This window comes from Rattus norvegicus, chromosome 1 (assembly GCF_021556685.1).
Source record: "Rattus norvegicus strain SHRSP/BbbUtx chromosome 1, alternate assembly SHRSP_T2T, whole genome shotgun sequence".
NCBI classification, from domain to species: domain Eukaryota; kingdom Metazoa; phylum Chordata; class Mammalia; order Rodentia; family Muridae; genus Rattus; species Rattus norvegicus.
Genome location: NC_141534.1, coordinates 251,762,845 through 251,779,712, shown reverse-complemented (window position 1 = coordinate 251,779,712; position 16,868 = coordinate 251,762,845). Strand labels below are relative to the sequence as shown.

The 16,868-nt window shown below is 40.5% G+C and overlaps 1 protein-coding gene across 17 annotated transcripts in view; it reads right to left on the bottom strand.

Annotated features, from left to right (window-relative positions):
• Window positions 1–16,868, bottom strand: part of Cyp2c7l1 (cytochrome P450, family 2, subfamily c, polypeptide 7 like 1) — an 81,549-nt gene that overhangs the window by 52,862 nt on the left and 11,819 nt on the right. For 2 of the 17 annotated variants that reach the window (XM_087609470.1, XM_087609456.1), the window contains exon 2: window positions 8,636–8,877. The exons of the other annotated variants lie outside the window; for them this stretch is intronic. The gene's annotated coding sequence lies outside the window, so the exon portion shown is untranslated. The remainder of the gene's footprint in view (window positions 1–8,635; window positions 8,878–16,868) is intronic. 17 annotated transcript variants of the gene reach the window in all.

Genomic DNA, 16,868 nt, shown 5'->3' with positions numbered 1-16,868 from the left:
GGACTGATGTCATACAGACCCTAAGAGAACACAAATGCCAGCCCAGGTTACTGTATCCTGCAAAATTCTCAATTAACATAGATGGAGAAAACAAGATATTCCATGACAAAACCAAATTTACACAATATCTTTCTACAAATCCAGCACTACAAAGGATAATAAATGGTAAAGTCCAACATAAGGAGGCAAGCTATACCCTAGAAGAAGCAAGAAACTAATCGTCTTGGCAACAAAACAAAGAGAATGAAAGCACACAAACATAACCTCACAGCCAAATATGAATATAACGGGAAGCAATAATCACTATTCCTTAATATCTCTCAACATCAATCGCCTCAACTCCCCAATCAAAAGAAATAGATTAACAAACTGGATACGCAACGAGGACCCTGCATTCTGCTGCCTACAGGAAACACACCTCAGAGACAAAGACAGACACTACCTCAGAGTGAAAGGCTGGAAAACAACTTTCCAAACAAATGGTCAGAAGTAGAAAGCTGGAGTAGCCATTCTAATATCAAATAAAATCAATTTTCAACTAAAAGTCATCAAAAAAGATAAGGAAGGACACTTCATATTCATCAAAGGAAAAATCCACCAAGATGAACTCTCAATCCTAAATATCTATGCCCCAAATACAAGGGCACCTACATACGTAAAAGAAACCTTACTAAAGCTCAAAACACACATTGCACCTCACACAATAATAGTGGGAGATTTCAACACCCCACTCTCATCAATGGACAGATCATGGAAACAGAAATAAAACAGAGATGTCGACAGACTAAGAGAAGTCATGAGCCAAATGGACTTAACGGATATTTATAGAACATTCTATCCTAAAGGAAAAGGATATACCTTCTTCTCAGCTCCTCATGGTACTTTCTCCAAAACTGACCATATAATTGGTCAAAAAACGGGCCTCAACAGGTACAGAAAGATAGAAATAATCAGATGCGTGCTATCGGACCACCATGGCCTAAAACTGGTTTTCAATAACAATAAGGGAAGAATGCCCACATATACGTGGAAATTGAACAATGCTATACTCAATAATAACCTGGTCAAGGAAGAAATAAAGAAAGAAATTAAAAACTTTTTAGAATTTAATGAAAATGAAGGTACAACATACCCAAACTTATGGGACACAATGAAAGCTGTGCTAAGAGGAAAACTCATAGCGCTGAGTGCCTGCAGAAAGAAACAGGAAAGAGCATATGTCAGCAGCTTGACAGCACACCTAAAAGCTCCAGGACAAAAAGAAGCAAATACACCCAGGAGGAGTAGAAGGCAGGAAATAATCAAACTCAGAGCTGAAATCAACCAAGTAGAAATAAAAAGGACCATGGAAAGAATCAACAGAACCAAAAGTTGGTTCTTTGAGAAAATCAACAAGATAGATAAACCCTTAGCCAGACTAACAAGAGGACCCAGAGAGTGCGTTCAAATTAACAAAATCAGAAATGAAAAGGGAGACACAACTACAGATTCAGAGGAAATTCAAAAAATCATCAGATCTTACTATAAAAACCTATATTAATCAAAACTTGAATATCTTCAGGAAATGGACAATTTCCTAGACAGATACCAGGTATTGAAGTTAAATCAGGAACAGATAAACCAGTTAAACAACCCCATAACTCCTAAGGAAATAGCAGCAGTCATTAAAGGTCTCCCAACCAAAAAGAGCTCAGGTCCAGACGGGTTTAGTGCAGAATTCTATCGAACCTTCATAGAAGACCTCATACCAATATTATCCAAACTATTCCACAAAATTGAAACAGATGGATCACTACCGAATACCTTCTACGAAGCCACAATTACTCTTATACCTAAACCACACAAAGACACAACAAAGAAAGAGAACTTCAGACCAATTTCCCTTATGAATATCGATGCAAAAATACTCAATAAAATTCTGGCAAACCGAATTCAAGAGCACATCAAAACAATCATCCACCATGATCAAGTAGGCTTCATCCCAGGCATGCAGGGATGGTTTAATATACGGAAAACCATCAACGTGATCCATTATATAAACAAACTGAAAGATCAGAACCACATGATCCTTTCATTAGATGCTGAGAAAGCATTTGAAAAAATTCAACACCCCTTCATGATAAAAGTCCTGGAAAGAATAGGAATTCGAGGCCCATACCTAAACATAGTAAAAGCCATATACAGCAAACCAGTTGCTAACATTAAATTAAATGGAGAGAAACTTGAAGCAATCCCACTAAAATCAGGGGCTAGACAAGCCTGCCCACTCTTTCCCTACTTATTCAATATAGTTCTTGAAGTTCTAGCCAGAGCAATCAGACAACAAAAGGAGATCAAGGGGATACAGATCGGAAAATAAGAAGTCAAAGTATCAGTATTTGCAGATGATATGATAGTATATTTATGTGATCCCAAAAGTTCCACCAGAGAACTACTAAAGCTGATAAACAACTTCAGCAAAGTGGCTGGGTATAAAATTAACTCAAATAAATCAGTTGCCTTCCTCTATACAAAAGAGAAACAAGGCGAGAAAGAAATTAGGGAAACGACACCCTTCATAATAGACCCAAATAATACAAAGTACCTCAGTGTGACTTTAACCAAGAAAGTAAAAGATCTGTACAATAAGAACGTCAAGACACTGAGGAAAGAAATTGAAGAAGACCTCAGAAGATGGAAAGATCTCCCATGCTCATGGATTGGCAGGATTAATATAGTACAAATGGCCATTTTACCAGAAGCAATCTACAGATTCAATGCAATCCCCATCAAAATACTTATACAGTCAAATGCAAATTCCTTCCTATATATTGGCTCTCACACTCTACCTGGAAACTTCATTATTATATCAACTGACACATCTTCCCTCATATGAGGGTCCTCAACTAAGTAGGACTATTGGTGACAGTCCTTCCATGAGAGCTGGTATGTTACTTTCAAGTAGTATAAAAACTACTTGGAAATGAGAAAACTTCCAGCTCACTTTCAGTCAAATTTCTCCTGTCCTGTATCCAAAATGTGAGTTGCTTTTTGGGTCAGGGTCTTGACATATAGTATGTAGCCAACAAGAGCAGTAAGAACCTTGTGATCTGGAGAAATGTGTAGATTTCCTTAGTCAATAATTCTTGAGGAGATAAAAGAAAGAAACACTTGTTGCTGACCTAAAAGCCTTATGGTTCCTGAGGGTTCTGCTTCAACCCATGCAGGTTCAAGGTATAAACCCTCAAACTGCTATTTTTACTGTTCTAAGTTTTTTCACATCTACAAGGCACCCCAAAGCTTAGCAATATGTTAAAGATACCGTGTTTCTGAAGAGATACTACTATCCTTTCTAAGAAAATACAATTGGTCTTGGTCAGGTAAGGAGATTGTTTAAAAGAAATACTAACAGCCCCAACACATAATAAAAATCTCTCATAATTTTTATCCAATATTTAGTCTAAAAAGTACTGTTTGGCAAAGCAGTGTACATTAGGCCTTTACCTTAGTGAGTCCTCTACAATGCACAATATTTCTCCATGATTCATCTGTCTATTTCTTTTTTTTTTTTTTATTAACTTGAGTATTTCTTATATACATTTCGAGTGTTATTCCCTTTCCCGGTTTCCGGGCAAACATCCCCCTCCCCCCTCCCCTTCCTTATGGGTGTTCCCCTCCCAACCCTCCCCCCATTGCCGCCCTCCCCCCATAGACTAGTTCACTGTGGGTTCAGTCTTAGCAGGACCCAGGGCTTCCCCTTCCACTGGTGCTCTTACTAGGATATTCATTGCTACCTACGGGGTCAGAGTCCAGGGTCAGTCCATGTATAGTCTTTAGGTAGTGGCTTAGTCCCTGGAAGCTCTGGTTGCTTGGCATTGTTGTACTTTTGGGGTCTCGAGCCCCTTCAAGCTCTTCCAGTTCTTTCTCTGATTCCTTCAATAGGGGACCTATTCTCAGTTCAGTGGTTTGCTGCTGGCATTCGCCTCTATATTTGCTGTATTCTGGCTGTGTCTCTCAGGAGCGATCTACATCCGGCTCCTGTCGGTCTGCACTTCTTTGCTTCATCCATCTTGTCTAATTGGGTGGCTGTATATGTATGGGCCACATGTGGGGCAGGCTCTGAATGGGTGTTCCTTCAGTCTCTGTTTTAATCTTTGCCTCTCCCTTCCCTGCCAAGGGTATTCTTTTTCCTCATTTAAAGAAGGAGTGAAGCATTCACATTTTGATCATCCGTCTTGAGTTTCGTTTGTTCTAGGGATCTAGGGTAATTCAAGCATTTGGGCTAATAGCCACTTATCAATGAGTGCATACCATGTATGTCTTTCTGTGATTGGGTTAGCTCACTCAGGATGATATTTTCCAGTTCCAACCATTTGCCTACGAATTTCATAAACTCGTTGTTTTTGATAGCTGAGTAATATTCCATTGTGTAGATGTACCACATTTTCTGTATCCATTCCTCTGTTGAAGGGCATCTGGGTTCTTTCCAGCTTCTGGCTATTATAAATAAGGCTGCGATGAACATAGTGGAGCACGTGTCTCTTTTATATGTTGAGGCATCTTTTGGGTATATGTCCAAGAGAGGTATAGCTGGATCCTCAGGCAGTTCAATGTCCAATTTTCTGAGGAACCTCCAGACTGATTTCCAGAATGGTTTTACCAGTCTGCAATCCCACCAACAATGGAGGAGTGTTCCTCTTTCTCCACATCCTCGCCAGCATCTGCTGTCACCTGAGTTTTTGATCTTAGCCAATCGCACTGGTGTGAGGTGAAATCTCAGGGTTGTTTTGATTTGCATTTCCCTTATGACTAAAGATGTTGAACATTTCTTTAGGTGTTTCTCAGCCATTCGGCATTCCTCAGCTGTGAATTCTTTGTTTAGCTCTGAACCCCATTTTTTAGTAGGGTTATTTGTTTCCCTGCGGTCTAACTTCTTGAGTTCTTTGTATATTTTGGAAATAAGGCCTCTATCTGTTGTAGGATTGGTAAAGATCTTTTCCCAATCTGTTGGTTGCTGTTTTGTCCTAACCACAGTGTCCTTTGCCTTACAGAAGCTTTGCAGTTTTATGAGATCCCATTTGTCGATTCTTGATCTTAGAGCATAAGCCATTGGTGTTTTGTTCAGGAAATTTTTTCCAGTGCCCATGTGTTCCAGATGCTTCCCTAGTTTTTCTTCTATTAGTTTGAGTGTGTCTGGTTTGATGTGGAGGTCCTTGATCCACTTGGACTTAAGCTTTGTACAGGGTGATAAGGATGGATCGATCTGCATTCTTCTACATGTTGCCCTCCAGTTGAACCAGCACCATTTGCTGAAAATACTATCTTTTTTCCATTGGATGGTTTTGGCTCCTTTGTCAAAAATCAAGTGACCATAGGTGTGTGGGTTCATTTCTGGGTCTTCAATTCTATTCCATTGGTCTATCTGTCTGTCTCTGTACCAATACCATGCAGTTTTTATCACTATTGCTCTGTAATACTGCTTGAGTTCAGGGATAGTGATTCCCCCTGAAGTCCTTTTATTGTTGAGGATAGCTTTAGCTATCCTAGGTTTTTTGTTATTCCAGATGAATTTGGAAATTGTTCTGTCTAACTCTTTGAAGAATTGGATTGGTATTTTGATGGGGATTGCATTGAATCTGTAGATTGCTTTTGGTAAAATGGCCATTTTTACCATATTAATCCTGCCAATCCATGAGCATGGGAGATCTTTCCATCTTCTGAGGTCTTCTTCAATTTCTTTCCTCAGTGTCTTGAAGTTCTTATTGTACAGATCTTTTACTTGCTTGGTTAAAGTCACACCGAGGTACTTTATATTATTTGGGTCTATTATGAAGGGTGTCGTTTCCCTAATTTCTTTCTCGGCTTGTTTCTCTTTTGTATAGAGGAAGGCAACTGATTTATTTGAGTTAATTTTATACCCAGCCACTTTGCTGAAGTTGTTTATCAGCTTTAGTAGTTCTCTGGTGGAACTTTTGGGATCACTTAAATATACTATCATGTCATCTGCAAATAGTGATATTTTGACCTCTTCTTTTCCGATCTGTATCTATTTGATCTCCTTTTGTTGTCTGATTGCTCTGGCTAGAACTTCAAGAACTATATTGAATAAGTAGGGAGAGAGTGGGCAGCCTTGTCTAGTCCCTGATTTTAGTGGGATTGCTTCAAGTTTCTCTCCATTTAGTTTAATGTTAGCAACTGGTTTGCTGTATATGGCTTTTACTATGTTTAGGTATGGGCCTTGAATTCCTATTCTTTCCAGGACTTTTATCATGAAGGGGTGTTGAATTTTGTCAAATGCTTTCTCAGCATCTAATGAAATGATCATGTGGTTCTGTTCTTTCAGTTTGTTTATATAATGGATCACGTTGATGGTTTTCCGTATATTAAACCATCCCTGCATGCCTGGGATGAAGCCTACTTGATCATGGTGGATGATTGTTTTGATGTGCTCTTGAATTCGGTTTGCCAGAATTTTATTGAGTATTTTTGCGTCGATATTCATAAGGGAAATTGGTCTGAAGTTCTCTTTCTTTGTTGTGTCTTTGTGTGGTTTAGGTATAAGAGTAATTGTGGCTTCATAGAAGGAATTCGGTAGGGCTCCATCTGTTTCAATTTTGTGGAATAGTTTGGATAATATTGGTATGAGGTCTTCTATGAAGGTTTGATAGAATTCTGCACTAAACCCGTCTGGACCTGGGCTCTTTTTGGTTGGGAGACCTTTAATGACTGCTTCTATTTCCTTAGGAGTTATGGGGTTGTTTAACTGGTTTATCTGTTCCTGATTTAACTTCGATACCTGGTATCTGTCTAGGAAATTGTCCATTTCCTGAAGATTTTCAAATTTTGTTGAATATAGGTTTTTATAGTAAGATCTGATGATTTTTTGAATTTCCTCCGAATCTCTAGTTATGTCTCCCTTTTCATTTCTGATTTTGTTAATTTGGACACACTCTCTGTGTCCTCTCGTTAGTCTGGCTAAGGGTTTATCTATCTTGTTGATTTTCTCAAAGAACCAACTTTTGGTTCTGTTGATTCTTTCTATGGTCCTTTTTGTTTCTACTTGGTTGATTTCAGCTCTGAGTTTGATTATTTCCTGCCTTCTACTCCTCCTGGGTGTATTTGCTTCTTTTTGTTCTAGAGCTTTTAGGTGTGCTGTCAAGCTGCTGACATATGCTCTTTCCTGTTTCTTTCTGCAGGCACTCAGCGCTATGAGTTTTCCTCTTAGCACAGCTTTCATTGTGTCCCATAAGTTTGAGTATGTTGTATCTTCATTTTCATTAAATTCTAAAAAGTTTTTAATTTCTTTCTTTATTTCTTCCTTGACCAGGTTATCATTGAGTAGAGCATTGTTCAATTTCCACGTATATGTGGGCATTCTTCCCTTATTGTTATTGAAGACCAGTTTTAGGCCGTGGTGGTCCGATAGCACGCATGGGATTATTTCTATCTTTCTGTACCTGTTGAGGCCCGTTTTTTGACCAATTATATATTGTCAATTTTGGAGAAAGTACCATGAGGAGCTGAGAAGAAGGTATATCCTTTTGCTTTAGGATAGAATGTTCTATAAATATCCGTTAAGTCCATTTGGCTCATGACTTCTCTTAGTCTGTCTACATCACTGTTTAATTTCTGTTTCCATGATCTGTCCATTGATGAGAGTGGGGTGTTGAAATCTCCCACTATTATTGTGTGAGGTGCAATGTGTGTTTTGAGCTTTAGTAAGGTTTCTTTTACATATGTAGGTGCCCTTGTATTTGGGGCATAGATATTTAGGATTGAGAGTTCATCTTGGTTGATTTTTCCTTTGATGAATATGAAGTGTCCTTCCTTATCTTTTTTGATGACTTTTAGTTGGAAATTGATTTTATTTGATATTAGAATGGCTACTCCAGCTTGCTTCTTCTGACCATTTGCTTGGAAAGTTGTTTTCCAGCCTTTCACTCTGAGGTAGTGTCTGTCTTTGTCTCTGAGGTGTGTTTCCTGTAGGCAGCAGAATGCAGGGTCCTCGTTGCGTATCCAGTTTGTTAATCTATGTCTTTTTATTGGGGAGTTGAGGCCATTGATATTGAGAGATATTAAGGAATAGTGATTATTGCTTCCCGTTATATTCATATTTGATGTGAGGTTATGTTTGTGTGCTTTCATTCTCTTTGTTTTGTTGCCAAGACGATTAGTTTCTTGCTTCTTCTAGGGTATAGCTTGCCTCCTTATGTTGGGCTTTACCATTTATTATCCTTTGTAGTGCTGGATTTGTAGAAAGATATTGTGTAAATTTGGTTTTGTCATGGAATATCTTGGTTTCTCCATCAATGTTAATTGAGAGTTTTGCTGGATACAGTAATCTGGGCTGGCATTTGTGTTCTCTTAGGGTCTGTATAACATCAGTCCAGGATCTTCTGGCCTTCATAGTTTCTGGCGAGAAGTCTGGTGTGATTCTGATAGGTCTCCCTTTATATGTTACTTGACCTTTTTCCCTTACTGCTTTTAATATTCTTTCTTTATTTTGTGCGTTTGGTGTTTTGACAATTATGTGACGGGAGGTGTTTCTTTTCTGGTCCAATCTATTTGGAGTTCTGTAGGCTTCCTGTATGTCTATGGGTATCTCTTTTTTTAGGTTAGGGAAGTTTTCTTCTATGATTTTGTTGAAGATATTTACTGGTCCTTTGAGCTGGGAGTCTTCACTCTCTTCTATACCTATTATCCTTAGGTTTGATCTTCTCATTGAGTCCTGGATTTCCTGTATGTTTTGGACCAGTAGCTTTTTCCGCTTTACATTATCTTTGACAGTTGAGTCAATGATTTCTATGGAATCTTCTGCTCCTGAGATTCTTTCTTCCATCTCTTGTATTCTGTTGGTGAAGCTTGTATCTACAGCTCCTTGTCTCTTCTTTTGGTTTTCTATATCCAGGGTTGTTTCCATGTGTTCTTTCTTTATTGCTTCTATTTCCATTTTTAATTCCTTCAACTGTTTGATTGTGTTTTCCTGGAATTATTTCAGGGATTTTTGCGATTCCTCTCTGTAGGCTTTTACTTGTTTATTAATGTTTTCCTGTGCTTCCCTAAGTGTGTTCAGGTCTTTCCTGAAGTCCTCCAGCATCATGATCAAATATGATTTTGAAACTAGATCTTGCTTTTCTGGTGTGTTTGGATATTCCATGTTTGTTTTGGTGGGAAAATTGGGCTCCGATGATGGCATGTAGTCTTGGTTTCTGTTGCTTGGGTTCCTGCGCTTGCCTCTCGCCATCAGATTATCTCTAGTGTTATTTTGTTCTGCTATTTCTGACAGTGGCTAGACTGTCCTATAAGCCTGTGTGTCAGGAGTGCTGTAGACCTTTTTTCCTCTCTTTCAGTCAGTTATGGGGACAGAGTGTTCTGCTTTCGGGCGTGTAGTTTTTCCTCTCTACAGGTCTTCAGCTGTTCCTGTGGGCCTGTGTCTTGAGTTCACCAGGCAGCTTTCTTGCAGCAGAAAATTTGGCCTTACCTGTGGTCCCGAGGCTCAGGTTTGCTCGTGGGGTGCTGTCCAGGGGCTCTCTGCAGCGGCAGCAACCAGGAAGACCTGTGCCGCCCCTTCCGGGAGCTTCAGTGCACCAGGGTTCCAGATGGTCTTTGGCTTTTTCCTCTGGCGTCCGAGATGTGTGTGCAGGGAGCAGTCTCTTCTGGTTTCCCAGGCCTGTCTGCCTCTCTGAAGGTTTAGCTCTCCCTCCCACGGGATTTGGGTGCAGAGAACTGTTTATCCGGTCTGTTTCCTTCAGGGTCCGGCGGTGTCTGTGGCAGGGGTCCTGCCGCTCCTGGGCCCTCCCCCACGGGAGCCCAGAGGCCTTATACAGTTTCCTCTTGGGCCAGGGATGTGGGCAGGGGTGAGCAGTGTTGGTGGTCTCTTCCGCTCTGCAGCCTCAGGAGTGCCCACCTGACCAGGCGGTTGGGTCTCTCTCTCACCGGGTCTGGGAGCAGAGAGCTGCTGCGGGCCGGGATCCGCGGGTGTGGGACTTCCGGTAAACACAGAACGTGCCCGGTTCTAGAGAAATTCTGCTTCCGTGTGTCCCAAGCTCACCAGGCAGCTTTCTTGCAGCAGAAAATTTGGTCTTACCTGTGGTCTCGAGGCTCACGTTCGCTCGTGGGGTGCTGCCCAGGGGCTCTCTGCAGCGGCAGCAACCAGGAAGACCTGTGCCGCCCCTTCCGGGAGCTTCAGTGCACCAGGGTTCCAGATGGTCTTTGGCTTTTTCCTCTGGCGTCCGAGATGTGTGTGCAGGGAGCAGTCTCTTCTGGTTTCCCAGGCCTGTCTGCCTCTCTGAAGGTTTAGCTCTCCCTCCCACGGGATTTGGGTGCAGAGAACTGTTTATCCGGTCTGTTTCCTTCAGGGTCCGGCGGTGTCTGTGGCAGGGGTCCTGCCGCTCCTGGGCCCTCCTCCACAGGAGCCCAGAGGCTTTATACAGTTTCCTCTTGGGCCAGGGATGTGGGCAGGGGTGAGCAGTGTTGGTGGTCTCTTCCGCTCTGCAGCCTCAGGAGTGCCCACCTGACCAGGCGGTTGGGTCTCTCTCTCACCGGGTCTGGGAGCAGAGAGCTGCTGCGGGCCGGGATCCGCGGGTGTGGGACTTCCGGTAAACACAGAACGTGCCCGGTTCTAGAGAAATTCTGCTTCCGTGTGTCCCAAGCTCACCAGGCAGCTTTCTTGCAGCAGAAAATTTGGTCTTACCTGTGGTCTCGAGGCTCAAGTTCGCTCGTGGGGTGCTGCCCAGGGGCTCTCTGCAGCGGCAGCAACCAGGAAGACCTGTGCCGCCCCTTCCGGGAGCTTCAGTGCACCAGGGTTCCAGATGGTCTTTGGCTTTTTCCTCTGGCGTCCGAGGTGTGTGTGCAGGGAGCAGTCTCTTCTGGTTTCCCAGGCCTGTCTGCCTCTCTGAAGGTTTAGCTCTCCCTCCCACGGGATTTGGGTGCAGAGAACTGTTTATCCGGTCTGTTTCCTTCAGGGTCCGGCGGTGTCTGTGGCAGGGGTCCTGCCGCTCCTGGGCCCTCCCCCACGGGAGCCCAGAGGCCTTATACAGTTTCCTCTTGGGCCAGGGATGTGGGCAGGGGTGAGCAGTGTTGGTGGTCTCTTCCGCTCTGCAGCCTCAGGAGTGCCCACCTGACCAGGCGGTTGGGTTTCTCTCTCACCGGGTCTGGGAGCAGAGAGCTGCTGCGGGCCGGGATCTCATCTGTCTATTTCACAGGACATAGATTTCTGTTTAAGAGGCTTGTGACTTGGAAAACACTCTTCACACCAGAATATATAGAGAAGAGAAATGTACAATGTCTACTCTAGGTGTATAACTTCCCAGACCTAGGTGGAACTTCATATTTCTATGTCTGTGCTATTATATTATATTTGCCTTGAATGTACTGGTCAAAAGTTTTTAAAGGCTTCCAGATACTCAATACCACAGCACTCAACTTTCTGTCAAATTTCCCTTGAGATATACCAGTTTCAACACATGTGCCAAAACATTGCATTCAAGTAAAACCAGTGTACTCCTTTCATCTGCTCTGAACCATCCTTTTTTCAGCTTTTAATTATTTATTAGCAATACAAGGGGATATGTTTGACAGACACATTAAAAATACAGTACTACATTGATTTATTAGGATATATTAGGAGCTATATGTACAAAGGTAAAAATAACTAATAAGTTCTTTAAAGTACACATGCAATATTGGCTTTTAATTGGAAAAGAAGGGGGAATAGAGCAGACCACCCAGGGGTGCAGATATCCCAAGGCCACAGGACAGCTCTGGACACATCGGCCCACATGCCTTTTCCAATGGGAAACTGCACAGTAACTCTGGACACAGGGATATAGGAGCAGACAGCCACCAGTACCCACAGTTCTGGTCCGTGCCCAGGACTGAACTGATCTGGCCAAACAGCTGCCTGCACCAAAATCCAGTAGGGGAGAGAGCTGGAACATCAGGAATGTGGATACTACTGAGAAGTCAGAGGAGACTACCTTCTACCCACAGTACAGATCCAAGAGGGAATCGCATAGTGCCAACTATGACCGAAGGGTGCAAGGACTTACATGAGCAATTAGAGGCAGAAGCCTTTGATCCCTGCCCATGCCTAGAGCTGGAGGATGGTCTTCAGGAGCACTAACACACCTGAAATCAGAGCACCTGTACTCAGGAAAGGCTGAAAGAAAGCATGAAAATAGTTCTACAGGAGTGCTGACACAGCGGCCTACAGCAGGTTCAAGTCACTCCCAGAAACAGCAAGACGAGCAAACACCAGAGACAACCCAATGGCTAGAGGCAAACACAGGAACCTAAGCAACAGAAACCAAGACTACTTGGCATCATCAGAGCCCAGTACTCCCACCAAAGAAAATACTGGCTATCCAAGCACAGCAAAAAAGCAAGATTTAGATTTAAAAATCACATTTTTTATAATGATGGAGGACTTTAAGAAAGACATAAATAATTCCTTAGAGAAATGCAGTTAAACACAAGTAAATGAGTAGAAGCCCTTACAGGAAACACAAAAATCCCTAAAAGAATTACAGGAAAATGCAACCAAACAGGTGAACAAATTGAAAATGGAAATAGAAACAATAAAGAAAGCACAAAGGGAGACAACCCTGGATATAGAAAACCAAAGGAAGAGACAAGGAGTCATAGATACAAGCATCATCAACAGAATACAAGAGATAGAAGGGAGAATCTCAGGGGAAGAAGATACCATAGAAAACATAGACATGTTTGTCAAAAACAATGTAAAACGCAAAAAGACCCTAGCCCAAAACATACAGTAAATCTAGGACGCAATGAGAAGATCAAACCTGAGGATAAGGTACAGAAGAAAGTGAAAGTACTTAAAGGGCCGGTAAATATATTCAACAAAATTATAGAAGAAAACTTCCCTAACCTGAAGAAAGAGATGCTCATAAACGTAAAAGAAGCCTACAGAATTCTAAATATATTGGACTAGAAGGGAAAGTTCTCCTGTCACATAATAGTTAAAACAACAAATACACAAAACAAAGAAAGAATATTAAAAGCAGTAAGGGAAAAACGTCAAGTGACATATAAAGGCAGACCTATAAGAATTACACCAGACTTCTCGCCAGGATCTATGAAAGCCAGAAGATCCTGGACAGATGTCATATAGACCCTAAGAGAACACAAATGCAGCCCCAGTTACTGTATACAGCAAATCTTTCCATTAGCCTAGATGGAGGAAACAAGATATTCCATGACAAAACCAAATTTATGCAATATCATTCTACAAATCCAGCCCTACAAAGGATAATAGATGGAAAACTCCAAACCAAGGAGACAAACTACACTGTACAGAAAGCAAGAATAGAATTTCCTTGCAATGAAACCAAAAGAGACAAACATAACGCCACATCTAACAACGAATATAATAGGAAGTGATAATCACTATTCCTTAATATCTCTCAATATCAACAGACTCAATTCCACACTAAAAAACATAGACTAACAGACTGGATACTTAAAGAGGACCCAGCATTTAGCTGAATGCAGGAAACACACCTCAGAGACCAAGACAGACACTACCTCAGAGTAAATGGCTGGAAAACAACTTTCCAAGCTTATGTCCTGAAGAAACAAGCTGGAGTTGCCATTCTAATAACAAATTAAATTGACTTTCAACCTAAAGTGATTAAAAAAATAAGGAAGGACACTTCTTAATCATCATAGGAAAAAATCCAGCAAGATGAACTCTCAATCCTAAATATTTATACTCCAAATGCAAGGGCACCTACATTCATAAAAGAAACCATACTAAAGCTCAAAGCACACATTGCAAGTCACACAATAATACTAGGAGATATAAACACCCCACTCTCATCACTGGATAGAGCATGGAAATAGAATTTAAACAGCGACGTAGAGAAAGTAACAGACATTATGAACCACATGGATTTAATAGATATTTATAGAACATTCCATCCTAAAACAAAAGGATATACCTTCTTCTCAGCACCTCATGGAACCTCCTCCAAAACTGAACATATAATCACAAAACGTTGTTGAGGTCACAAAACACGCCTAAACAGATAAAGGAAGATAGAAATAATACCATGCATCCTATCAGATCAACACACCCCAAGTCTGGTCTTCAATAACAACAACAATGACAGAAATCCCACATATACATGGCAGTTGAATAATGCTCTACTCAATGAAAACTTGGGCAAAGAAGAAAAAAGAAAGAAATTAAAGACTTCTTAGAATTTAATAAAATGAAGATATAATATTCCCAATCATATGGGACAGAATGAAAGCATTACTAAGAGGAAAACTCATAGCTCTGAGTACCTGAAAAAGAAACAGGAGAGAACATATGTCAGAAGCTTGACAGCACACCTAAAAGCTCTAAAACAAAAATAAATAAATAAACCCAAAAGGAGTAGAATAATCAAACTCAGAAGTGAAATCAACCAACTAGAAATGAAAGGACTATACAAAGAATAAACAAAACCTGGAGCTAGTTCTTTGAGAAAATCAACAAAATAGATAAACCTTGAGCCAGAGTAACCAGAGGTTGCAGAGTCCATCCAAATTAACAAAATCAGAGATTAAAAGTGAGACATAACAACGGAATCTAAGGACATTTAAAAAAAATAAAGGATCAGATCTGACTACAAAAGTCTATATTCAACAAAACTGGAAAAACTGGGGGAAATGGACAATTTTCTAGACAGATACCAGGTACCAAAATTAAATCAGGAAAAAATAAACCATCTAAACAACCCCATAACTACTAAAGAAATAGAAGCTGTTATTAAATATCTCCAAACCAAAAAGAGCCTAGGTCCAGATGAGTTCAGTACAGAATTCTATCAGACCTTCATAGAAGACCTCACACCAACACTGTCCAAACTACTACACAAAATAAAAAGAGAGGGAGCACTACCAAATTCCTTCTATAAGGCCACAATTACTCTTATACCAAAAACATAAAGACCCAACAAAGAAAGAGAACTTCAGACCAATTTTCCTTTTGAATATTTCACAAAAATATTCAATAAAATTCTTGCAAACTGAATGCAAGAACACATCAAAACAATCATCCATCATGATCAAGTAGGCTTCATCCCAGGAATGCAGGGATGGTTTAATATATGAAAGTCCATCAATGTAATCCACTATATACACAAACTCAAAAATAAGAACCACATGATCATTTCATTAGATGATGAGAAAGCATTTGACAAAATTCAACACACCTTCATGATAGAAGCCTTGGAAAGACCAGGAATTCAAGGACCATATCTACACATAGTAGAAGCAGTATACTGCAAACCAGTAGATAAAATCAAACTAAATGGACAGAAACTTGAAGCAATTCCCTCTAAAGTCAGGGACTAGACAAGGTTGTACACTCTCTCCTTACTTATTCAATATAGTAATCGAAGTCCTAGCCAGAGCAATCAGACAGCAAAAGAAGGTCAAAGAGATGCAAATTGGACGGGAAGAAATAAAATATCACTATTTGCAGATGATATGATAGTGTACTTAAGCAACCCCAAAAGTTCCACCATAGAACTACTTAACCTGATAAACAACCTCAGCAAAGTGTCAGGGTATAAAATTAACTCAAACAAATCAGTAGACTTCCTCTACTAAATGGATAAACAGGCTGAGGAAGAAATTGAGGAAATGACATCCTTGACAATTGTCCAAATAACAAAATATCTTGGTGTGACTTTAACCAAGCAAGTGAAAGATGTGTATGACAAGAACTTAAAGTCCCTGAAGAAAGAAATTGAGGAAGATCTCAGAAGATCAGAAGACCTTCTGTGCTCATGGATTGGCAAGATTAAAAGTCAAAATGGCCATTTTGCCAAAAGCAATCTACAGATTCAATGCAATCCCCACTAAAATTCCACAATTCTTTGTAGAGATAGAAAGACCAATTTGCAATTTCATTTGGAATAACAAAAAATACAGGACAGCAAAAATTATACTCAACAATAAAAGAAATTCTGGGGGAATAACCATCCCTGACTTCAAGCAGTATTACAGAGCAACAGTCAGAAAATCTGTATGGTATTGGAACAGAGACAGGCAGATAGATCAGTGCAACAGAATTGAAGACCCAGAAATGAACCCACACACCTAGAGTCACTTGATCTTTAACAGAGGAGGAAAACAATCCAATGGAAGAAAGATAGCATTTTGAACAAATGGTGCTTTAGAAGAATGCAAATTGATCTATTCTTATCACCATGTACAAAGCTTAAGTCCAAGTGTATCAAGGACCTCCACATCAAACTAGATACTAATCAATATTCAAACTAATAGAAGAAAAACTGGGGAAGGGTCTCGAACACATGGGCACTGGGGAAAATTTCCTGAACAAAACATGAATGGCTTATGCTCTAAGATCAAGAATCGTCAAATGGAACCTCATAAAACTGCAAAGCTTTTGTAAAGCAAAAAAAAATGTCATTAGGATAAAACAGCAACCAACAGATTGGGAAAATATCTTTAACAATCCTACATCAGATAGAGGGCTAATATCCAAAATATACAAAGAACTCAAGAAGGTAGACTCCAGTGAGCCAAATAACCCTATTAAAATGGGGTACATAGCTAAACAAAGCATTCTCTGCTTATGATTATGGTCAAAAGGCACTTAAAGAAATGTTCAACATCCTTACTCATCAGGGAATTGCAAATCAAAACAACCCTGAGATTCCACCTCATACTAGTCAGAATGGCTAAGATAAAACAGGTGACAGCAGATGTTGGCCAGGATGTGGAGAAAGAACACTCTTCCACTGTTGGTGTGATTGCAAACTGGTACAAACACTCTGGAAATTAGTCTGGAGGCTCCTCAGAAAATTGAACATTGCAATACCTGAGGACCCAGCTATACCTCTCTTGGG